At 40.1% G+C, this 26,279-nt stretch overlaps 1 protein-coding gene across 1 annotated transcript in view; it reads left to right on the plus strand.

The window, feature by feature from the left end:
* Nucleotides 1-17,441: 17,441 nt before the first annotated feature.
* The window catches only part of CSRP3 (cysteine and glycine rich protein 3), a 396,525-nt gene continuing 387,687 nt past the window's right edge, over nt 17,442-26,279 (plus strand). Inside the window, exon 1 of the mRNA XM_044082539.1 lies at nt 17,442-17,576. The gene's annotated coding sequence lies outside the window, so the exon portion shown is untranslated. The remainder of the gene's footprint in view (nt 17,577-26,279) is intronic.

A 26,279-nucleotide genomic window follows, 5' to 3' on the forward strand; every position in this document is an offset into this window, starting at 1 on the left:
CCTATATCTTTGTAAGCCTAGTGCTTTCATCAGTGCCAGAACCAGGGACCTAAATCTACATCAACAGGTAAATAAAACACATTGCAGGTAGAGGTTTCTAACCCAGTACTCCCTAACTTCTAGAATATAGTTCTTCATGATTTACTATCTTCCTTTAAATATCACCTTGATGACAAGACTAGTTTTCACAATTTAAGTCTGGGACTGACTGGTATGGCCCTCCCTGAAAAGAGATGAGTGGCCTGAGGGAGTTACTGGCAAGGCATAATGGTCATAAGACTCAATTGTCTTGGAATTTGTGTGAATAAATAAATTACCTTAGTGGCACATACACATTGTGAAAATGGCCTTAACAGATAAAGAAATGAGAGTCATTCAGTCACTTAGCTCTTTTGTTGAGTTGCCTAAAAATGGCAGAAACCAGAAGTGCAAGGCTTCAAAACTCTTGAGCATAAAGGGTTTTAAAACATTTTTTTCTCAGATCTTTTTGGGTCTGAAAAATAAAACACTGATTAAAATGGTATAATAATTGTTTTAAAACAGCTACAACTGATGTATACTGCTAAAAAGGTAAAAATGAACAAAGCAGAGAACAAGAATGAAAACAATTAAGGCAGATACAAACTGTTAAAATGAACGTAGAGGAATGAGAATGTTTCACCACTTACTTCTACTGTTCAATGGCGTAGAAATCAGCATTTCAAGGGTTCTAAACACCTGGGCATCAACAGATAACTGCAGTCACACTTGTATCCTGGCTGAGAGCAAAAATCACTACTTATATATTTACTTACCTGAGCACTTATTTACTGCTATTTGTGAAAGTCTGACTGAATGGCTGTCCCTTTTGAACACAGACCCAGAGAGAAAAGCTCCCATAAGTTTTTAGGAAAATTATACTTATGGAAAAATGCAACAATATAGTTATTGCAGTTAAAATAAAGAAATGTTAGTTGAGACAAATATAAAAACAAAGTTATGCAGGAGGGCGATCACTTACATATATCATATTCTGATTGGAGAAAAGGGACAGTGAACAAGAAGAATTATAATGAGATTGTAGGACACATGAATAAGAACAGTGACGTTAAACTAGCAGAGAGGGTCTGAGAGATGAGGAGGGGTGTGCAGTGACATTAAACTAGCAGAGAGGGTCTGAGAGATGAGGAGGGGTGTGCAGTCCGTTAAACTAGCAGAGAGGGTCTGAGAGATGAGGAGGGGTGTGCAGTGACGTTAAACGATCAGAGAGGGTCTGAGAGATAAGAGATGTGCAGTGACGCTAAACTAGCAGAGAGGGTCTGAGAGATGAGAGATGTGCAGTGACGTTAAACTAGCAGAGAGGGTCTGAGAGATGAGGAGGGGTGTGCAGTGATGCTAAACTAGCAGAGAAGGTCTGAGAGATAAGAGATGTGCAGTGATGCTAAACTAGCAGAGAGGGTGTGAGAGATGAGGAGGGGTGTGCAGTGACACTAAACTAGCAGAGAGGGTCTGAGAGATGAGGAGGGGTGTGCAGTGATGCTAAACTAGCAGAGAGGGTCTGAGAGATGAGAGATGTGCAGTGACACTAAACTAGCAGAGAGGGTCTGAGAGATGAGGAGGGGTGTGCAGTGATGCTAAACTAGCAGAGAGGGTCTGAGAGATGAGAGATGTGCAGTGACGCTAAACTAGCAGAGAGGGTCTGAGAGATGAGGAGGGGTGTGCAGTGACGCTAAACTAGCAGAGAGGGTCTGAGAGATGAGGAGGGGTGTGCAGTGATGCTAAACTAGCAGAGAGGGTCTGAGAGATGAGGAGGGGTGTGCAGTGATCCTAAACTAGCAGCGAGGGTCTGAGAGATGAGGAGGGGTGTGCAGTGATGCTAAACTAGCAGAGAGGGTCTAAGAGATGAGGAGGGGTGTGCAGTGATGCTAAACTAGCAGAGAGGGTCTGAGAGATGAGGAGGGGTGTGCAGTGATGCTAAACTAGCAGAGAGGGTCTGAGAGATGAGGAGGGGTGTGCAGTGACGCTAAACTAGCAGAAAGGATCCAAGAGATGAGATGGGGTGTGCAGGGATGCTAAACTAGCAGATAGGGTCTGAGAGATGAGGATGGGTGTGCAGGGACGAGACAGAATCTAAGGTCTAAGTCACGGTATGAGAGTAGATTTCAACAGAAAGTGGCAATATGCAAAGAGCAGTTTAAAGTAAGTGAGTTTAGGCTGGTATTTTAGAAGAGTGACATAGTCAAAAGTCATTCAGATAATTTTTAGACTGAGGTTGGACTGTTTGGGATTGTTCATTTGGAGAAGGGAACAGGATAATGAGTCCCCAAACCTGACTACGTCATGGTTAGCATACAAAGAATCGCCTCATTTTGTTCAATGGTTGTATCATTGTAAGGTGCCCTTCTGAGGTGTATAGGGTGCATGATGGAGGGACAGGCATTTGGGACATCAAGGAACATTTGGGAAGTTGAGTTACTTTGGTTTTATGTGTGCACTAGTGATGACTCTTAGTTGGTAGGGCAGGGGGCAAATATGGATGTTGTATTGTAGAATTACTCTAGTGTAGATAGCTGCATAATATGCACATTGCTTACTCTAGTGTAGATAGCTGCATAATATGCACATTGGTTACTCTAGAGTAGATAGCTGCATAATATGCCTATTGGTAACTGTAGTGTAGACAGCTGCGTAATATACACATTGGTCACTCTAGTATAGATAGCTGCATAATATGCACATTGGTTACTATAGTATAAATAGCTGTGTAATATACATGTTGGGTACTCTAGTGTCGACAGCTGTGTAATATGCACATTGGTTACTGTAGTGTAGAAAGCTAAGTAATATGCACATTGATTACTCTAGAGTAGATAGCTGTGTAATATGCACATTGGTTACTTCAGTGTGGACAGCTGTGTAACATGCACATTGAGTAGATAACTGTATAATATGCACATTTGTTACTCTATTGTAGATAGCTGTGTAATATGCATATTGATTACTCTAATGTAGACAGCTGCATAATATCCACATTGGTTACTCTAGTGTAGACAGCTGTGTAATATAAACATTGGTTGCCCTAGTGTAGACAGCTGTGAAATATGCACATTGGTTACTCTAGTGTAGACAGCTGCGAAATATGCACATCGGTTACTCTAGTGTAGGTAGCTGAGTAATATACACATTGGTTACTCTAGTGTAGACAGCTGCATAATATACAAATTGGTTACTCTATTATAGACAGCTGTGTAATATACACATTGGTTACTCTAGTGCAGATAGCTGTTAATATGCACATTGGTTACTCTAGTATAGACAGCTCCATAATCTGCATATCGGTTACTCTAGTGTAGATAGCTGTGTAATATGCACATTAGTTACTCTAGTGTAGATAGCTGCATAACATGGACATTGGTTACTTTAGAGTAGATAGCTGTGTTATATGCACATTGGTTACTCTAGTGTAGACAGATGCATAAAATGCACATTGGTTACTGTAGTATAGATAGCGGCATAATATGCACATCGGTTACTCTAGTGTAGACAGCTGCATAACGTGCACATTGGTTACAGTAGTGCAGACAGCTGCGTAATATACATATCAGTTACTCTAGTGTAGATAGCTACGTAATATGCACATTAGTTACTCTAGTGTAAATAGTTGTGTAATATGCACATTGATTACTCTAGTGTAAATAGTTGTGCAATATGCACGTTGATTACTCTAATGTAGACAGCTGTGTAATATGCACATTGGTTACTCTAGTGTAGATAGCCGCATAATATGCACATTGGTTACTCTAGTGTAGATAGCTGCGTAATATGCACATTAGTTACTGTAGTGTAGACAGCTATGTAATATGCACATTGGTTACTCTAGTGTAGATAGCTGCATAATATGCACATTAGTTACTCTAGTGGAGACAGCTGTGTAATATACATATTGGTTACTCTAGTTTATACAGCTGCATAATATACACATTGGTTACTCTAGTGGAGACAGCTGTGTAATATACATATTGGTTACTCTAGTTTATACAGCTGCATAATATACACATTGGTTACTCTAGTGGAGACAGCTGTGTAATATACATATTGGTTACTCTAGTGTAGATAGCTGTTAATATGCACATTGGTTACTCTAGAGTAGATAGCTCTGTAATATGCACATTGGTTACTCTAGTGTAGATAGCTGCATAATATAAAAATTGCTTTCTCTAGTGTAGATAGCTGCATAATATGCACATGGCATACTCTAGTGTAGACAGCTGCATAATGTGCACATTGGTTATGCTAGTGTAGATAGCTGCATAATATACACATCGGTTGCTCTAGTGTAGATAGCTGCATAATATACACATCGGTTGCTCTAGTGTAGAAAGCTATGTAATATGCACATTGGTTACTCTAGTGTAGCTAGATTTGTAATATGCACATTGGTTACTCTTGTGTAGACAGCTGTGTAACATGCACATGGGTTACTCTAGTATAGACAGCTGCATAATATGCACATTGGTTTCTCTAGTGTAGATAGCTGCATATATGCACATTGGTATTGTAGTGTAGATAGCTGTATAATATACACATCGGTTACTCTAGTGTAAATTGCTGTGTTATATGCACGTTGGTTACTGTAGTGTCGACAGCTGTGTAATATGTACATTGGTTACTGTGGTATAGATAGCTGTGTATTATGCACATTGGTTACTCTAGAGTAGATAGCTGTGTAATATGCACATTGGTTGCTCTAGTGTAGACAGCTGTGTAACATGCACATTGGTTACTCTAGAGTAGATAGCTGTGCAATTTGCACATTAGTTACTCTAGTGTAGACAGCTGTGTAACATGCACATTGGTTACTCTAGAGTAGATAGTTGTGTAATATGCACATTGATTACTCTAGAGTAGATAGCTGTGTAACATGCAAATTGGTTACTCTAGAGTAGATAGCTGTGTAATATGCACATTGGTTACTCTAGTGTAGATAGCGGCGTAATATGCACATTGGTTGCTCTAGTGTAGATTGTTGTTAATATGCATATTGGTTACTCTAATGTAGATAGCTGTGTAATATACACATTGGTTACTCATGTAGATAGCTGTTAATATGCACATTAGTTACTCTAATTTAGATAGCTGTGTAATATGCACATTGGTTACTCTAGTGTAGATAGCTGTTAATATGCACATTGGTTACTCTAGTGTAGACAGCTGCATAATATGCACATTGGTTACTGTAGTGTAGACAGCTGCGTAATATGCAAATTGTTGCAGATGTAGAAAGAATGAATTAAGATGTGAAGAAGATATGCAGAGGGAGAAGATTTTTGTGCATGGTTAGTTAATTTGTGGCTCTGCAGAACAGACCTAGTTGTTTGGATGTGCATGTCAAATTTTAGCTGTTCATTGATAGTAACTCTGAGTAGTTTAGTGTACTACACTAATTTGATTGGAGTACACTGAAATGGCTTGAGCTAGACAGAGAGAGAGTGGATTATTCAAAGTTAAAACTGGTTTGGCTAAAATAACATGTTTGGTTTTATTTCGGTTGGGGTTAGGTTGTAATTGATTAGCCATGTTTTTACAGCTGTAAAGGCTGGCTAAATGGCGGTTTGGAGTTCAGAGGTGCTCAGTCTGAGGTCATGAAATTATTACAAAATCATAGGTGAATTGGATAAGAAACAAATTGTTTATTTCTGATGGAAAGTTGTTGATGAAAATATTTAAGAACATTGCACCTAGAAAAGATCCTTTAGACACACCTACTGGATAGGCATGAAAGTAGAGAAAATATGTTGTCGTTTCTGCTTGGGGTTTTCTGAAGAAAGTAGGAACTGAATGAATGAATGGCTTTATTTGAAGAGACATATGTGGAAAACTGTATCACAAGCTTTTGGTAAATCTAAGATGACTTTGGAGACCAGATGGTTATATTTTCTGAGTTTATGTATAAAACTATAGAATGAGCAGTAGCTGCACTGTGGGATAGAGAGAAACTATCCTAGAATGGTGAGAGAAGATTATGATTAAGGAGGTGTGTTATAAGTTGTGAGATGATACAGTTCTCTAGAACTTTTTAGAGAGGTATTAGTGTAGCTACTGGTCTGACAGTGGCAAAATAAATACCTGTTTCCAAACTGGGAGGAAATGGCATTCTGCTAATCAGAATCAAAACAGGGCTGACTATGACATATGCTACTGGTTTTACACATTCTTGTGGTGGACGTTATCAGGAGCAGAGTAGTTTTATCTAAGTTAGATGCTGCCTAACACATACCTCTCATCCTCTTAGCACAAGAAATCTAGACAAAGCCAAAATTAATGAAGGACAAAGGCCCCAAAATATGGGGCAAATTTTAATTATTGGTCTTACATACCTAGAAGGTTTTTAGAACAAAAGCATTTGTGTTACCATGAAATTTCTAAAGGATATGAAGTCCGAAACTTAAATGAATGCCATTATTTAGTGACTTCAGTCTTCACTGATCTACCAAAAAACACAAATTTTATGAGGAACAGACTAAAGATATGAGGCAAAAATCTGCACAGTTGAAAGATATGCCCTAAGAGTTCATGTAGGGATGGGGTCAAAGTTAAAAAAGTGTGGGGTGCTATGGGTTGACAGGCTGAGTGGAAGTTAATTCAGGTTTAGAAATGGATATAACTCTATTGATAAAGTTGAAGTTAAAAGCACAGACTATGTAGAAGTCAGATTCAGGTTTAATAAGATTTGGTTGTGAAGGTTTCCCAGGTATGAGAAGATATGAGACAGCATCCCAGAATTGCTTTGGGGATTTTGTATAGTCACCTTGGTCAGTGTTAAAGTTTTTTTTTATTGTTAACTTGGGCCTTAGTTTTGTTGTGGAGTTGTTGATAACACAGGTAGCTTACTTGAGGTTTAATCCTTTGCTAAATATGCTAAGCCTATCATGTGTCATTAGTTGTTTGTTGGAAAGAGTGAGCCATGAGACAGGAAAAGATTTTGTACTTCCTTACTGAAATCTTCTCTTTTAAATTTATTTTTTTTGCATGGGGGCAAACTTCTCTGCACCCCTACCTCTTCAACTTATATATATACCAACTCCAAGATCACCATACCTTGGAAAGAAAGGAATATTCTGAGAAATTGCCACCTCAGACATATATACCAACTCCAAGATCACCATACCTTGGAAAGAAAGGAATATTCTGAAAAATTGCCACCTCAGACTTGGTATATAAAGTCCGTTTTTTTGAGCATTCAGTCTCTGTATTTTGGGACTCACTCATGTAGGTCCTGACCTTTCAAATGATTACCAATTTTACCCCTTTTCCTAACTGAGGTATGTGTGGTTGAGTATATTTAAAAAATTATCATTCAAGTTTTCGACAGCATCATCCAGCGGAAATTGTTTTAGGATGTTCCAGTCAGTTATCGGCCCTAAATGATGGAAGGAAGAAAGGAGTCTTGGATAAATCTGGTAAGATTTCTTATTTAGTTCGTGATTATCAAGCAATGTTTGGAAATGGACCAAATGGTAAAGGTGGGATAATGGTTCCTAAGGGTGCCCGGTATTACCCCTGTTTGTGTTATGTATTCGGGTTCAGTGATAAGGATCCAAGCTAACACGAAGAATGTTTCTGTGTGTTAGATGACATTGTTTTCTTGTATCATGTAAAGTGTGGATTGGTTGCATGGGAAATTGTATAGGCCAATTTTGGTACTGTTGATGAAGCTGGAGAATCTTAACCAGTTGAGGTTGACATCACCCAAGATAATTGTTTCAACAATAATAGTTTTAATCTAGGAGACTATATCTTCCAGAATGGCAATATAAGGGCTAGTGCTGGGAGGGATTTTTGAGAAAGGAGGGGTGGGCTTTGAGTACAGTGATATTTAAATGCTATTATAGTAGGTTAATGTTAAGCCTCCTTCTCTTTTAGATAGGGAGCAATGTTGCAAGACACAAGAAGCTGGGAGTGGGGGGTATTTCAATTGATGTAATGTTGGGTTTTAGCCATGTTTCTGTCACAGTGAGTACATCAGGATTGTATATTTTTATATATGAGTGAAATGTTGTTGCACATGCTCTGGATATTTAGGTTAATTAGTTTTAGGGCAGATTTGTCTAATATTTTAAGATAAGGAGAGTTATTTTTGGTCCTGGGTTGGGGTACATATCTCCACTTAGTAACAGAGTATCTTTGGAAAATTTTTTTGTAGAATGGTAGAATTTATGACTGAATGATGTTTGTTTGTTTACATGGTATGTGAGCCATATGATCAACAGGCTTGTGATGAGAGAACATCAGGTAATGAAGTTTGAAAAGATACAGGAAAGAAGTATGCAAAGGTGAGGTAAGATGTTTGAGTAAGGTATGGTGATGTTTGTGACTGAGTTAGCTGTTTTGCTATCAGTAATATGTTCATTCAGAAGAAGGTAGTGATACTTTGAGAGTAACACGGGGAGAAGGTGAAGTTTTAGCAAAAGGTTTGTGGTAGCACAATATACACTTTTTTGTGTATTGTGTTAGAAGAAGTGGGTGGAAGATGTTAAAAGTGCTGAACTGATGTGAGATCTTGGTAGTTGTACAATTAAGTGAGTAGGAGGAGTTATTCAAATGACTAGGAGGGATTTGTGCAGTTTTTAAGGAGTTGGATTGGGTGTTGGTGAAAGAGTGGGACTTGTAATGCATAAATATAAAGTATTGTTTCAACTAGCCTACCTGCAATACAGCCTTTCTATCCTTCTCTCTCTCTCTCCCTTTGTCTCTCTCGATCTGTCTCTCTCTCTCTCCCTCTCACACACATACACACACACACACACACACACACACACACACACACACACACACACACACACACACACACACACACAAAATCTTTAGCTGTAAAGGTTGGAACATTTAAATTGCAAACTTGGTGCAGCTGTTAATTGCCATTATAAGTTTTTTACAGCTGTTGTGGGATCAGAAATAACTAAAGATTGATTAAAACACTTAATGATTTAAAATGAGCTAAACCAGACGCAAACATAAAATATTGTTATAAAATTAACTTAAAAGAGAAAAAAAAAACTCAGAAAGAATGAAAGCAGCTAAAACAGACACAGACAGTGAAAATGAAAAGCATAAAGAAATGAGAATTGTTCAGCCACTTAGCTCTTTTGTCAACCTGGAACTTTTACAAATCAGAAGTGCAAGAGTTCAAAACTCTTGATCCTCAGCAGACAGCAGCAGTTCATCTTCTAACCTGCCAATAAGCAGCCACAACTGTTGGAACTAGCCTGGCTCTTATTGTCTCCAAAAATAAACCAAAATTTCATTTTAAAACCTAGACCACTTAAATGACAAAACAAGTATTCTGTAGTGTTTACTGTCTAAAGAGTGTAGGCTAATAGCTTTAGTATTGGTCTCCACCCTCTCTTCCTGTTGGTGTGTTGTTATACTTGGTGGCTTTGCAGTTGCCCACCCCTACTGTAAATCTGATCTGGGACACTCCTCCTAGTCTAGTGTCATTATCTCATTCTACCTAATACAGTGAGAACATCTGAGAAAGCTTTCTGTTCCTCCTTCCTCCCTTTCTTTAAAAAAAATAATTGCCTGACTCTCCTTGTGTTCTGACTGTGCTTCTCAAATGGTTTGGAAATATAGAGTATATTTTAGTGCATTTATTATAACTGTATTTGCCTTAATATTGCTACAACTCAAGTGCTCTAGGTTGCACTGCATCTGAATTGTTTGTGTGTTTTAGCTGCTTTTCTGTATATATAGACTTCTCTGTATATGTAGACTAGCTACTTATTCTACTGTATTACTGCCTCTTAAATCATTTTTCAGTTGTGCACTTGCCTTGCTTCATTTAAAAAGTTTTAAATTGGTAATTTTGTAGAGTTTTAATTGCATTTACTGTTTAGGACTATACACTCAAGTGTGTTAGCCTTTTCTGTGTTTATTTACTGTATTGTTTAGCCTGTTTTAACCAAAAAAAAAAAATACTACCTTGTTTGCTCGTTTCCCACCTTTCCTATCCCAGGCTTTGCTTGTCTCAGGACTTTATTTTCTGTGCTCAGAGCTATCCACACCTTGCTGTGGCAGAGGAAGTCCTACTGCCTACCAGTGAGACTGGTGAGCATTGTACTGCCTATCTAACGCTAGAGGAGTGGTTTCCAGCTCTGAAATTGTAATTTTATTAGCCATTTTGGGCTGATTTCTACCCCTGTCAACTTTCTGGCTTAAAAACGCTCGTGTTTGCACATTTTTCGCATCGTGCAGCACCGCAGGGCTACAGTTAAACTATTCCAGGTGCCATAAAGTCTGCTCTTCAAATTTTCCCTTAGAACTATCTGGTTTGTCAGTAGTAGCACTAAAATCTGAACCCCTGTGACTAGCACTTGCTCTAGAACCTGCTGGAAAGCACTAGCAAGCCTGAAACAGATACAAGCACTCAACTCTCCTTGCCAATAAGGAAAAATTAATCGTAGGCACTAAACAGCCTATAATTGCAAACTACCTTGCAAAGTTAAGGGAAAACAGCTCTTGTACTTTACAAAAAAAGCACCTAAACAGGCATGTCCAAGGGTCAGCTTCTGGTGATTTCTCCTGTCCACCTAGTGAATCTGGGCATACTGGGGCAATGTGGCAACTGCCTCATGTACACAGACAACCCTCTCCTCCTACCACCCAACACTACAGCCTGCAAGAGATGCACTTACATAGCCAAACTGGAAGCAAAGCTCTCTCCGGCCAAGATTGTGCTAGACAATCAAGAGGAGAAGGTTAACACCTGCACTACACCTCAAGCAACTCATAGCCCTTCAAAACCCACACCATCAACACCCACACATAGCAACACTAAACCTGCATATGCGGAGGCCCTTAACATTAACCTGCCCAAGCAACAAGGACCTCCGAAGCTGAAATGTAAACAATCACCAGTCACAACCAAAGTGACACATAGCTCACAACACCAGTGTGCCACCCAACAACAGCCCCTAAGGCAAGACAATGTACCCAACACTTTAGTCATAGGTGTCTCTATAGTCAGGCACACTGATATCCCACTCACCAGGCTGAACAAGGAGAAATTTACAGTCAGCTGCCTGTTGGGTGCCAGGATCCTCCACATAACGCATGCACTCAAGTCACTCCACAACAAGTACAAATACAACTCTGTCATTGTCCATGTTGGAGTGAAAGACTTCAGATGTACCTCCCTGAACTACATGAAAAGAGACATGGAAGAGGTCTCGGATTATGTGGCCCAGGCAAGTATGACCCTAGCCCTGAGTAGCATCCTGCCTTCACCCAGAATGATAACACAGTATAAGGACAAAATGATTGACTTCAACAATTGGCTAAGCTTCTGGTGTCATTCAAAGGGGATCTAGTATCTGTCTGCCTGGGAAGACATGATCGACAAACCACGATGCTTTGCCAGATGCACCTGTCACCCCTGGGATACAGGTTACTGGCTAAAGCTCTTGCCACCCCTATAGTGCCCTTTTTAGGTAAGGTTCAAAGGACAAAACCACCACCATAACAGATACAAGCATGCAAAATCTGAAGGTAATGCTACTCAATGCTAGAAGTCTAAACCTCAAAATGCACTCTCTCGAGGCACTCCTAAAAATAGAGAACATTGATATCTGTGATGTAACTGAGACCTGGTTCAAGGCTCCAGAGATCACCCCTGCAATACCAGGCTACAACTCTTACCACAGTTTTTGGCCACCAAACCAAGACCGAAACACTAAAGGTGGAGGAGTGTCTATATTCACCAAGGATATTCACACCTCCAGGCTAGTTGCCCAACCCAATGCATCTGAAATTCACTAGGTGCAACTAACATTAGGTAAGACTGCAATCCAAATTGTAGCTTGCTACAGATCCCCCACCATGCCCCAAGTTTCTCATTACACCTTTCTAAATATACTGGAAAATATTAAGATACAACCAAACACCCTAATACTGGGTGATTTCAACCACCCTGCCATTAACTGGGAAAACTACTCCGGTACCAACACCTTTTCCCAACGGTTCTTGGAATTCATAAATTCCAATACCTTGGATCAACTAATCCATTGTCCCACCAGGGGCTCCAATATCCTAGACCTGGTCATTACCAACATGGGAGATAGGTGCTCCACACCAGTTGTCACCCCCTCATTAGTCAGGTCTGACCATAAGCAAATCACCCTTGACATCCACATCCCACCCCCACTCCCCAGTAAGGAAACCTCTGTAAAAAAACTTCTCTAAAGTCAACTTCATGTTACTGAAGTCAGAAGTGACAAACTTCATGACACCCATGCAGATAGGATCTGAAAGTACGACTGCTGAATCCTACACTAAAGCACTGTATGAGCACATCCACTCATGCATGAATCGTGCCATCCCAAATAGAACCAAGATGTTCTTCTCCAAGAAAAGGAAGCCAAACTGGTGGTCCTCTGCTATAAACAAACTATACAACAGAAGGAAGAAACTGTTGCAGAAAAGAGGAAAATCCCAGGATGCAAAAAACTCCCTCATCAGCCTCAGTAAGAAGCTGAGATTCCTCATAAAATCCTCAAAAGCTAGTTACGAAAATAAAATTACCAAAGATTCCAAAGACAACCACAAGGCATTGTATAGTTATGTCAAGAATCTAAATGGCAATGCTCAGATCTGCTCTGAGCTACAACAGAATGGCATTAAATATACTGATCCCAAGGATTTTGCCAATATCCTGGCAGATCGATTTAGTGCCAACTTCACCCCCCTCTCATCCCCTAAAGGGCCCATCTCAATACCAAAAGATTGCCAAATTCTGGTAATCACGGCCACACAGGTAGAAACCGCACTCTCCAAAGCTAAGAATACAGCATCCATGGAACCAGATGACATCCCGGGCTGTGTATTACATGAACTACAAAATGAACTGGTACCTCACCTAAGTGTCATGTTTAATCATAGCCTCACCTCGGGCTTTATGTCTACTAAGTGGCGCACAGTTACAGTTATCCCACTCCACAAGGGGGGAACCACCTTGTATCCTGGGAACTACTGTCCCATCAGTCTGATGAGCCTGATCTGCAAGGGCATGGAATGCATTATCATGGAACTTATAAACAAAGACATTGGCAACCTTCAAATGCTGGACTCCACCCAGTTCAGGTTCGTGAAGGGCTGATCTTGTCTCCTGAACCTGATTGACTTCTTCGAATCAGTCTCCAGAGCTGTGGACGAGGGTAAGGCAGTCCACACAGCCTATCTGGACCTTGCCAAGGCCTTTGACACCATCCCCCACTCTGGAATCATCGATAAACTTACTAAGCTGGGCATAAAACCCTACGTCACACGATGGGTTGCCAACTGGCTTACTGACAGAACCCAGACTGTAAAAGTAGCCAACTCCAAATCCAGCTCCAGACAAGTGACAACTGGAGTACCTCTGGGTTCAGTCCTGGGATAACTCTTGTTTGGCATCTACTTCTCTGAAGTACAGGCCAACACTAAGGGACTCTGGCCAACAAAGTTCGCAGATGACTGCAAACTGGGAGCCATTATTGAATCCCCAAATTATGTGGATATTCTACAAAAGAGCCTTACAGAAACAGATGTCTGGTGCCAGAGCCATGGACTCAAGCTTAATGCCAAGAAATGTATAGTTATCCCCTTTGGAAAAAAACATGTACCCATGAATTACCACATAGGTAGCAGTACACTAAACATCAAAAGTGTGATGAGAGACTTAGGGACACAGATGGACAGTGGTCTCACTTTCGATAACCCCATTGTCACAACAGTCAGAAAATCCTTCTATGTGACACACCTCATCACTAAGGGGTTTTCATCCAGAAAAAAGGAGGTCATTGTCCCACTGTACTCATCCCTCATTAGACCCATTATACCTCACAAGACATTCGCAACAGCTGGAAAGGCCACAGAAATACCTCACTAAAAGAATCGCAGGCCTAAAGCAGATGCCATATGCTGACTGTCTAAAAAAACTCCAGCTATACTCTGTGGCATATCATCTACTCAGAGGTGATCTCTGCTTAACATACAAGGCCATGTCAAACCCTGAGCTGTTGGACATGCTCCACTTAAAGAAATACCAATCCCTCAGAGCCACATGCTCCAGGGATCTAAACCTCATCATCACAATGAACAAAACATGCTGGAGGGATAGGTTCCTGACCCAGAGACTCCCCCATACTCTGGAATAGACTGCCTGTACATGTCAAGCAGAGCGCCTCCTTGGCCCTCTTCAAAAGGAACCTTGATGATTGGATGGGAGATAGGAAATTCACCCCGGGGATCATGTCAGTCGCCCTGCTAGACAGGGACCAAGGAATTAAATATTGTGGGAAGAAATATTCAGGGAATTGTTATGGCTAGGCTTGTATAGGCCCTAGGGCTGATAGCCTAGTACCAACCTATGAACCTAAGTACAGCTATTTACTGGAATTACTGATATAGGTTGAAAGAGCTTTAAAATATTTTATTTTTAAGTGCTGTATGGTCAGAAACAACAAAACATTGATTAAAATAACTTAGTGATTTAAAAACAATGTAAGAGACATAATCACCATCACCTCTTTACATAAGATCCCAGTATCCACTATCAAAACATTTAATTTCATCAAGAATAGTGCCCAATTTACTGTCTATATTATAAAGCTTCCATACCATGGCTGTGAACACAAAAGCAATGCTCCTCACTACGAGGACCATTTACCGGCCACCCTCTCATTACCACTACTCCATATTAAAATTCTGCCTTGAGCAGCAACATCAAGCTGCCATCTTAACCCTTGCTCATCGGTGCCCCTATCTCTTTGGACAAGAACCACAACCCCTTCCTGCAGACCACAGCCCTTCCTATGTGCATTACACATCACAGGTTAAGTGAAGATTAATGAACTGACAACTGTGTCAAGATCTTTAGGTTATTTTCTATATTCTTTCTGATTCTGTGTCTGCTCCCAAGTCAAGCATCTCCCAATGATTCCTGAGCCAATTTGTTCCCCTATTCTGGATAATTCCAGAACAGGAGTGAAAAATGACTGGAGCTATTGTCATCTAGGAAACTGTGGAGGTAGATTGTGCCTTCACCTATACCATAGAACTGAGGGCATTTCTATTCTGACCATCCTTCTGTCCCTGGTGACATGAGTGCCCTTGTCATTATTGGGCATTGGGTCATTCTAGGCCTTCCCCATGCTTGTCCATGCTTCCATCCATAAGTCATAAGGTTTGCCATTACCAGTTTGGTATTACCAATCCCATAGCCTTAGTTTTGGTAATCTCCAAGCCTCTGTTTGCTGCCTACCTGGTAGCGACTGGCCAACTGTGGTCACTATCCCCCCCCCCCAGGACTAGTACTTGTTTCCCATCCTCCCCTGTCAGGTTGTTCAGTTGCCTGAACTGGCAAGCAGCCTCCCCTTTTTAATAGAGCATGCAATTTGTTTTTCATGATGGACCCTCACTCTTCTGATTGCTTTTTCTGCCACACTACTTTTGCAGGTCTATTTTGCTTTTTGGGTTGTAGTTAGGGATTTATCTCTGTACACCAGAGAGTCACGAATACCGATCTTCAATTTGAATCAGATGACAAAGATGCCAGTTTTATTGTTGATGCTAGCAGAAGTAAGGTGAGCTATGATTCGGCCATGAATGTACCCAGGATAACGATACCTTTGCTTTGTCTCTCCTTTTCTCTGATATATATTGTATTTTCTTGCTGCTTTTTTGGTTTACCTTCACACTATTAGCTCACTTTATATCATCAACGTATCATCTCTTTCCATTTTGTAATTGTAACAACAAAGCACCCCATCCGCTTGCTATGTAGCATACCCCGGAATTTTCCACAAGAGCATAGCTTGCCATTTCTTGCTGCCATGCTGTTCTGACATTCTCTCAAGCCTCTCCTCCTATTCTCTTCTGTGTCCTGAGTGCTACCTGTGCTGCAGAAATGTGTGTCATCTGCAGAGGGACGCACTTGCTCACATTAACATGGACACTGAGCCCAGTGGATCCACAATACTTGGTCCTTACCCCTGATCACAGAGTCACTTTGCAAATTCTATTTATGCTATAGTGTGTGGTTTTGAAGCCAAGGATAGCTAATCTGGATAACAATTGTATGTACCTTTAGTATACTTTTATTCTTTTTAGAAGATGTTACTGCTGTGAATCAGTGTCTTGTTTACTGTATCCCTGTAATCAATATACTCATGTCTCTCCTTTATCATCTTTGTGTGTGTGTGTGTGTGTGTGTGTGTGTGTGTGTGTGTGTGTGTGTGTGTGTGTGTGTGTGTGTGTGTGTGTGTGTGTGTGTGTGTGTGTGTGTGTGTGTGTGTGTGTGTGTGTGTGTGTGTGTGTGTGTGTGTGTGTGTGTGTGTGTGTGTGTGTGTGTGTGTGTGTGTGTGTGTGTGTGTGTGAATTTTTAATGCTGCTCCTTTTGATGAGCTGTATGTTGGTGGCGCTGTAATTATGTGGCTTTATTACTTCTCTATTTATTGCTACCAGAATTCAGCATGAATCTGATTCTGTTATGTCATAGTTTTAAGAGTGGACTCTTCTAGGTCATTTTCTTTTCTGGATGGATCGTCCACCCAGAATGCTTCATTGTGCTTTAATGAAAATGAGCAGAATTTTTTTAAGCCCACTGTGCACAGTCCTTCCCATTTGTTAGCCTTCACGGTTACATTTTCCATTTGCTGTTTAATTTACCTGTAGGAAGCTTCTCCCCCTTTTTAACAGGGCATACTATTCTTTTTTCGTGCTGGAATTTCACTTCTCTAACTGCTTGTTATTTTTCTTTTATGCAGTTCTATATTGCTTTTTGGATTATTATCTTTGATTTTATTCCCATGAAGAGCCTTAATTTATTTTTGTTGATTTATACAAAAATATGCTGCCATTAAAATTACATTTTTCAGTCTCCCTATAAATACCCCACAATTTCACCTGACTTATTTGGTGGTGTTTTTATTGAATCATTTTGGTTTTGCTACAGATTGCCTGTCTGAAATCCAGTATTAATATTGTATGACTTGGCTCTACAAGAATGCTTACTGAGAAGTGAATGGTACAGTGATCATACCGTGACCACATACTCTAAGATAGTTGTCAGCCATGAATTTTAAGATTCTCTTATTTCACTGTTTCTCTAACAGATTTATGGGGCTTTTCTTACATAAAGTTTGACTTTTGCAGTGACTCTGGACAATAGCACTTTAATGTGTTACATATATGCAGACTAGATAAAGCTGGAACAATACTTTTTTGACTTTATGTAGCTGTTTAAGACAGTGCTGTATTCTGCAGCAACCCCTTCTGCAGAACACAGTTGAAGTCTGAACACTTTTCAGCTTGGGCTTTTATAACCTGCATTCCTACTTGCCTAAATCACATTTCTGTATTAGACATGACGGAGAAGGTAGTGTGGTTTGTAGTTCTTGTCACAAGTTATTTTAGGCACTGGGATGATAAAAAGATCCCCCCCACAGCTGTTAGTTAAGCTAAGAAGTATTTAAAGTGAGTAGGAATTCCTGTTATCTTTCATTTGAAGCTATTCTTTGCAGCGTTTCACCCCTGAGGAAAAAACAGACCACATTTGTCAGGTATGTTCTGTTTTTATTCAAAAAATATAATTCAGTCTGAAACTTATATGTATTTATAGATAATATTTACATAAAAGTTTAATTTGAAAACCTTCTTTAAACCTAAATGTAAAAGTGTTATTCCACTCAGTGTGGGATTTACATGATTCGGGTTTGGTGGATACAGAATTTCTAGACCAACTGTTTTACTTTTCAAGTTTTAGATTTCTTATATTTACTTACAGACTATGACTGTATAATATGAAAACAAACACATAAATAAAATGGGAAAGAACCACAAATGAAAAAAAATGTTAGAATGACTGGCCCAAACAACTTCTCCAGAATGTTGTTACAATGACTGGATATGTAGGTGCTGGACAATAATAATAAAGAGAAAGAACGCAAAAAAGGCTAGTAGTCAGATACAGTGTCTGCTAATGAGTTCTTTAAAAGTAAAATAACAGAACAGGTTTTATTTTGTATAGGAATATCACTATTTTGGGGTAACTGTGTTTAGTTGTACTAAAAGCTGAAAAAGATGTATGAGCATTATACATTATACACACTAGAAAAAAAATTTTCTATTTTATTTACCTTTTGAAAATTTATAATTGGAGTATCATTGTTTAGATGATGCTAGAACAAACTTTCATTTTAAACACAACATTCACCCATTAACACAACAGAATATAAAGTGTTTTCATATATAGTAAGAGCAAGCTCTGGTTTCATATAGCTAGTGTGTAGCAAGTTCTTTTTAAATAATTATTCACTCTCTTGTCACACTCTAGTAGGAAGAATAGCGTCAGCTCCAATGAAAATGTGTGAGATGTCTTGTAGATAATAATGACAGCTTATAGGGAGCGTCCCCTGGACTGGATTTACAAAGAGATGATGATATGATACAAGCAATTTTATGAATACAGGCTGGTCTTTTAAAGTCCAACCCACCAAAGCCTTAAACTGGATGCTGGAATTTGTTCTATAAGCTCACAATAGGATATTTTTGGCTTTAAGGGCTTAGCTCATACACCCTCCTGGCAAAGTGAGGACTTGTGCACTTCACCATAATTCTAATCTTCTCAGCTCTGACATTGCTTCATGACGGGGAAAGAGTTACAGGAACTCTGGTCATCTCAGCTCTGACATTGCTTTAAGACGGGGAAAGTGGCTCAGGAATTCTGGTCATCTCAACTGTGATATTGCTTCATGATGGAGAAAGGGGTACAGGAACTCTGGAGAAGGGCTACAGGAACTTTGGAGAAGGGGTACAGGAAGACTGGAGAAGTGTAGCCTCACAAACTCTCCTGCAGTCACACAAAATTGCATGGCTGCCTGCCTATATCTCTATTACTTTCCTTTTAACTACTTCTGGTAATATATACAGAGTTTACTATCATTTCACCAATTGCACTTAGTGTGAGTTATCGATTCAATGAACCAGATAACCAAAAAAAAAAAAAATTGACTGACACAAAAATCGAACGCGGAATTGGAAAATTTCAAATCCAATGCAATTTGAACATTCTCCACACTTCTGCAACTGCCACTACTATGCAACACACAGTAAACAATGTTTTTGCAGGAGGCAAGCCCCCTTGCACCCCCCACACTCCCTGCTACTTATATATACAAACTCTGAGATCTCACTACAGTGAGGGAAAGGGTACATTTCCTGATCCTCACTATAGTGTGATCTGCATTAAAATATTGAATTTCACAACAGCGAATGCTGTAGTGCATTCACAATTGTGCATTTCAACATTAATTTTTTCTTTCTTTTGATACTATCAAATCAGGCATTCAGACTAATGTAAATCGGACAAATTCCTGTTGCCCATTTTATAGTAACCCTATATACACTTCAGTGGGTATCATATTTATAAAATACATGATGGGCAGCTCCGGGACATAGGAGGATGCATTGTTTTACAGAACAGAGTGGTGAAAATGAGGGGATGTCATCAAAAATAATGATAGACTTTAAGACTGAAAGACGTAGGCATAAGACTTTTATGAATATAATGTTGGATTACATCTTTATGAGAATTGCGGTGCAAACTATGGATAAGCTGTTAGCTAAGAAGGACTTGTAGCTGAACCTATGGCACTTATTGCTGAACCTGTGGCACTTATACCTGAACCTGTGGCACTTATAGCTGAGCCCATGGCACTTATAACTGAACCCATGGCACTTATTGCTGAACCTGTGGCACAGTTAGCACAGTCACATCACAGTAAAAGGTTCTCTTATTCAGTTCTCAGTTTGGGTGCCTTTTGTGTGGAGTCTGCCTATCTCCCTGTGCTCATGGTGTTTTTTCTCTCAGTAATCTGGTTTCCTCTTAGATCTCAAAGATGTGCTATGTTCATTAGCAACTCTAAATTGTCCACAGATGTGTGTGTGTGTGTGTGTGTGTGTGTGTGTGTGTGTGTGTGTGTGTGTGTGTGTGTGTGTGTGTGTGTGTGTGTGCGTGTGTGTGAGTTTCTGCACCGGTGTGTGTGTGTGTGTGTGTGTGTGTGTGTGTGTGTGTGTGTGTGTGTGCGCAAGCGTGTGTGCATCTTTGTGCACATGTGTGTGTTTGTGTATGTGTGTGTTTGTGCATGTGTGTGTGTGCGTGTGTGTGTGTGTTTGTGTATGTGTGTGTTTGTGCACGTGTGTGTGTGTGTGTGTGTGTGTGTGTGTGTGTGTGTGTGTGTGTGTGTGTGTGTGTTAAACAGAAGGAAGGTTGGAAAATCTACTTTTCATTTGTTACTTGCTCATGGCTGTTCATGTGGTCAGTACAGGAGGTGGATGCATCTCAATACCCCTGGCTGGATATTATAACAAATGACTATAAGGTCAGCGAGGTTAGTGATGTAGGCATTATCTGCCACTGAAAACTGGATGTCTGTTTAACAGAATACTACGATAGGGCCTCAGAAACAGTACGCATGCATATGTATAACCTTTTGTATTACTGTTGCCTAAACGTAAAAGCTGACCTGTTATTCACAAACATGCTCAGTGACTCAGACAGATGCTATAAAACATTGTTCTTATCTGGAACTTAATATGATATTTAGTCTTAATGTATCCTCATGCTGTACCAATTTTCTGCTCATTTTTTTTTTGTATTTCTTAACTGTCCATTTTACCTCTCCTCTCAATTCTGAACAGATTTTAGTGAGCTTTTCCCAATTGTCAGGGGCAGTGCTCGTAATGAACTGACATGTATAATCATGCAACAGCAAGTGCTTTTTGTTCTACTCATTTCAAATCATATCAGTAGGTTTTAGCCCCTACAAAATACTGCTTATAGTTGCTATATGTTTACTCATGTGACTGGAAATAGTTTGACTGCATTTAGAACGATGGAAGGTGATGACAGTGGAAGGAATTTGTAATGATTACCAAGCATTTGTATAGTAATCTTGTTTCAGTGTTCTGAATTTGGACTTTAGCATTAGGTAGCATGTAGACACCATAACATCTGACATACCAATTTCAGATTGCATTAAAGTCATTTATTTATCAGACTAATACAGATGGCTTCTTAGATGATGTGGCTTCCCTCATATCTGTATTAGTTAGCTAAAGCAAAAGACACTGACCTTTTTGATGTGCATTAACAGTTCCGGATAAACCCATCCATTTATTACACTGTTCCACAAGGAATGTTTATATGACTATTAAAAATGGCCTTATCCCAATCAATAGTATGGTTTACTATCATTCTATACCAACAAGTAGTATGGTTTACTATTGTTCTATACCAACCAGTAGTATGGTTTACTATTGTTCTATACCAACCAGTAGTATGGTTTACTATCGTTCTATACCAACCAGTAGTATGGTTTACTATCGTTCTATACCAGCTAGTAGTATGTTTTACTATCGTTCTATACCAACCAGTAGTATGGTTTACTATTGTTCTATACCAACCAGTAGTATGGTTTACTATCATTCTATACCAACCAGCAGTATGTTTTACTATCTTTCTATACCAACCAGTAGTATGTTTTACTATCCTTCTATACCAACCAGCAGTATGGTTTACTATCGTTCTATACCAGCCAGTAGTATGTTTTACTATTGTTCTATACCAACCAGTAGTATGGTTTACTATCATTCTATACCAACCAGTAGTATGTTTTACTATCGTTCTATACCAATCAGTAGTATGTTTTACATTTTATGTTTGACATACTACACTGGCTTGCACACCGCACATACCAGCCACTCCCCTAAGCAGCTAATCCTGATATATTTAGTTAGTCACCCTCCACAAGGGCATGTGATTCCTCATTTTAACCACACGATGGCAGTAGAGTCCATCAAACCCTAATTCCTAGTTGCTTCCTATAAAACGGAGAGTTTAACTTTAAACTAAATAAAGTAAAGGAGAAAAGAAGTAAACTACCACATTGTAACATTAGTAGTTCAAGTTCTCCCAGACACAGTTGTGAACAGACTGTCTGAGCAGCTAACCAACCCAGCTAAACTTAGGAATCCTACATTAAATAAATTATAAGTCAAACAGCATTTCCACCAAAATAAATGAAGTAAAAACAATTTTACATGTGGAACTGATTGATTGTTTTTTGTGAGCGCGGAACTGGCTCGGTTTGTCCCTGCTCCGTTCACCCATGCTATGCTAGGACTCACTCCTCTACCCTACCCCTATTCCCACCCACCCCCACATCAATTACATTGATAGCTATACATCACACCCCTAGCCACTCCTCCATCACAACTATCCAATCACATAGTAAATCTAATTATCCCTCACACCAATACAGCCCATCACTCCCTTCTCTACACATCCCAAATTGGATACCACACCTTTTATTTGAACTCAATCTCTACCATATTTCTGCCCTAACCTAGTCCATAACCCACCTCATAACTAAACAATATGGCCTCTATCCAACTAACCACCTTCTACACACCCTATTACACACATTAGGCCTTTATTCTCTCCTCCTCCTATCCATGCTCTCATCCTACCACACACATCTTTATATCATCCCTCCACCACCATGGCAAACTGACTCAGCTATCACTGTCTCCACTACTACCTACTTACCACTAACACCAAGTGACCTCTCCACCTCTCCACCACCTCCCTATCTATATGGAAATATCACCTACAAAGTTCGAGCCAACTCCCTCAATAAAATAGTCAAAATAACTCACAAACTAAACAAACTCTACCTCCACATACTACAAAAACTCTCATGTTGCAGTGACATTCATCCAAATCCAAGACCCAACACTTGCAATAGCACCTATCCAACAAACCCCAATCCAATATATGTTTGACCTACCTCATCCCTCCTCCTTCTAAACATAAATATCAGAAGCATACTCAACAAAGCACATGATCTCCATGCCCTACTAGCCCTATACAAACCTGACATCGTAGTACAAACTGAAACTTGGCTTAAGCCCAACCACCACAACAACGAAATAACTGCCCCTGGCTATGATATAATACGTAAAGATAGGTCAGGAAAAAAAAGGAGGGGGAGTAACCATCCTTTGCCAAAGTCACCTCTCTATAGAACAAATTGAACAGAAGTCTCAAGAAATCCAAGACATAGAACTAATATTAGCTAGACTAAAACTAAACCCCAACAAACAAATCATAATAGCTGGAGGTTATATACCACCAGGCAATGACACTAATGTACTCAAAAACCTACTAAATTGGATGAAAACCCCTCATCGACAGGAAACCATTCTTGCAGGTGACTTTAACATTGATTAGTCTGACTGTAACAGCCAAAACCCCGCCACCCATATTAACGTCCATGGTTTTACCCAAATTATCAATACTCCTACAAGAACAAATAAAACCTCTAAACAACAATCAATCCTGGATTGGATACTAGTATCTGACCCCACTCAAGCTCATCTCTCAGGTAGTCTCCTTGACAGCCTGAGTGACCATCAAGCAACATACCTGATTAGAAATCGACCCCGTCTAACTAATCAACCAGGGTCATACGAAACAAAAAATACTTCAGATCTCAGGACTTAATAAATTCACTCAAATCCTGTATATGGACTCCCCTAAAATACTTAGCACTAGATGAAGCTGTAGAATACTTCAACTCCACCTTCCTAAACATCCTGAACTCCCATGCACCACCCAAGACTATCAGAATTAAATCCAACCACACACCATGGCTATCAAAAGACACCAGGTCCTTAATGAAAGAAAGAGACAAAGCCTGGTTTCAATTCCACAAACACAAAACCCCTACCCTAAAACTAAGGTACTATGAACTACGTAATCAAGCCAAAAAACACATACAAATTGACAAAACTAGTTACTATAAAACTTTACAGGAAAAATACTCCAACAACCCCCACAATTTTGGGCCTCAGTCAATAACCTACTACACCCAGGAAAACCTTCCACCCCTTCTCCACTACTACCAAACAATCTACACAACATCCCCACCCACTTTAACAAATACTTCACTGAAACTATCCAAGCCCTAGACAATACCCAAACCACTAACACCCACCTAATGTTAACAACAGCCCCCACCCTTTCCAATACAGAAAACAATACAACTAGTTTCTCCCTAAAACCAGTCAGTACTAAAACTATCACCAAACTCCTCAAAAAACTGAAATCAATAACCTCTGCAGTAGACAAACTACCAGCAGAATTCCTACAGATTACCGCAGAAGCTATAGCCTATCCGGTGTCCATCCTCATAAACAGGTCTATAACTGAATGCAAAGTACCCAACTCATAGAAAATATCTCACATAATACCATTACACAAAGTGGGACACTCCCTTGAACTTACAAACTACTGCCCCATTAAAATACTATCACCCCTATCAAAAAATTTAGAGAGAGTAGTCCACTCACAACTAATGAATTTCCTCCTTTACAACAACCTATTATCCCCATCCCAGCATGGATTCAGACCTTCCCACAGTACTACCACAGCATTACTATCCTTTTCTAACTCTGTTAATACCCACAGAAACAACGGCCTGTTTGTATCCTCCATATTCCTAGACCTATCCAAAGCCTTTGATATGGTGAACCATAGATTACTCCTAGAAAAACTGGCCACTCTTAACATAAATTCTTCCACCTTATCCTAGTTCAGTAGCTACTTATCTAACCGACAACAGCTATTCTCTGGGAAAACCACCTGTCGCCCCTACTTCCAGTAACCATTGGTGTCCCACAAGGGTCCATTCTCAGCCCAATGCTATTCTCATTATTTACTAATGACAGAGCATCACCCCTGCCCCCTGCCTCAGTAGTCCGATTATTTACTAATGACAGAGCATCATCCCTGCCCCCTGTCTCAGTAGTCCGATTATTTACTAATAACAGAGCATCATCCCTGCCCTATGCCTCAATAGTCCGATTATTTACTAATAACAGAGCATCATCCCTGCCCCCTGCTTCAATAGTCTGATTATTTACTAATGACAGAGCATCATCCCTACCCCCTGCCTCAGTAGTCCGATTATTTACTAATGACAGAGCATCATCCCTGCCCCCTGCCTCAGTAGTCCGATTATTTACTAATGACAGAGGATCATCCCTGCCCCCTGCCTTGGTAGTCCAATTATTTACTAATGACAGAGCATCATCCCTGCCCCCTGCCTCAATAGTCCAATTATTTACTAATGACAGAGCATCATCCCTGCCCCCTGCCTCAGTAGTCCGATTATTTACTAATAACAGAGCATCATCCCTGCCAGCTGCCTCAATAGTCCGATTATTTACTAATAACAGAGCATCATCCCTGCCCGCTGCCTCAGTAGTCCGATTATTTACTAATGACAGAGCATCATCTCTGCCCTATGCCTCAATAGTCCGATTATTTACTAATGACAGAGCATCATCCCTGCCCCCTGCCTCAGTAGTCCGATTATTTACTAATAACAGAGCATCATCCCTGCCCCCTGCCTCAGTAGTCCGATTATTTACTAATAACAGAGCATATCCCTGCCCCCTGCCTCAGTAGTCCGATTATTTACTAATGACAGAGCATCATCCCTGCCCCCTGCGTCAGTAGTCCGATTATTTACTAATGAATGACAGAGCATCATCCCTGCCCCCTGCCTCAGTAGTCCAATTATTTACTAATGACAGAGCATCATCCCTGCCCCCTGCCTCAGTAGTCCGCTTATTTACTAATAACAGAGCATCATCCCTGCCCCCTGCCTCAGTAGTCTGATATTTACTAATGACAGAACATCATCCCTGCCCCCTGCCTCAATAGTCCGATTATTTACTGATAACAGAGCATCATCCCTGCCCTATGCCTCAGTAGTCCGATTATTACTAATAACAGAGCATCATCCCTGCCCCCTGCCTCAATAGTCCGATTATTTTCTAATGACAGAGCATCATCCCTGCCCCCTGCCTCAGTAGTCTGATTATTTACTAATGACAGAGCATCATCTCTGCCCCCTGCCTCAGTAGTCCGATTATTTACTAATGACATAGCATCATCCCTGCCCCCTGCCACAGTAGTCCGATTATTTACTAATAACAGAGCATCATCCCTGCCCCTGCCTTAATAGTCCGATTATTTACTAATGACACAGCATCATCCCTGCCCCCTGCCTCAGTAGTCCGATTATTTACTAATAACAGAGCATCATCCCTGCCCTATGCCTCAATAGTCCGATTATTTACTAATGACAGAGCATCATCCCTGCCCCCTGCCAAAGTAGTCCGATTATTTACTA

The sequence above is a fragment of the Protopterus annectens genome, chromosome 9.part0 (assembly GCF_019279795.1).
Source record: "Protopterus annectens isolate FY-2018-M chromosome 9.part0, PAN1.0, whole genome shotgun sequence".
Lineage (NCBI taxonomy): Eukaryota > Metazoa > Chordata > Ceratodontiformes > Protopteridae > Protopterus > Protopterus annectens.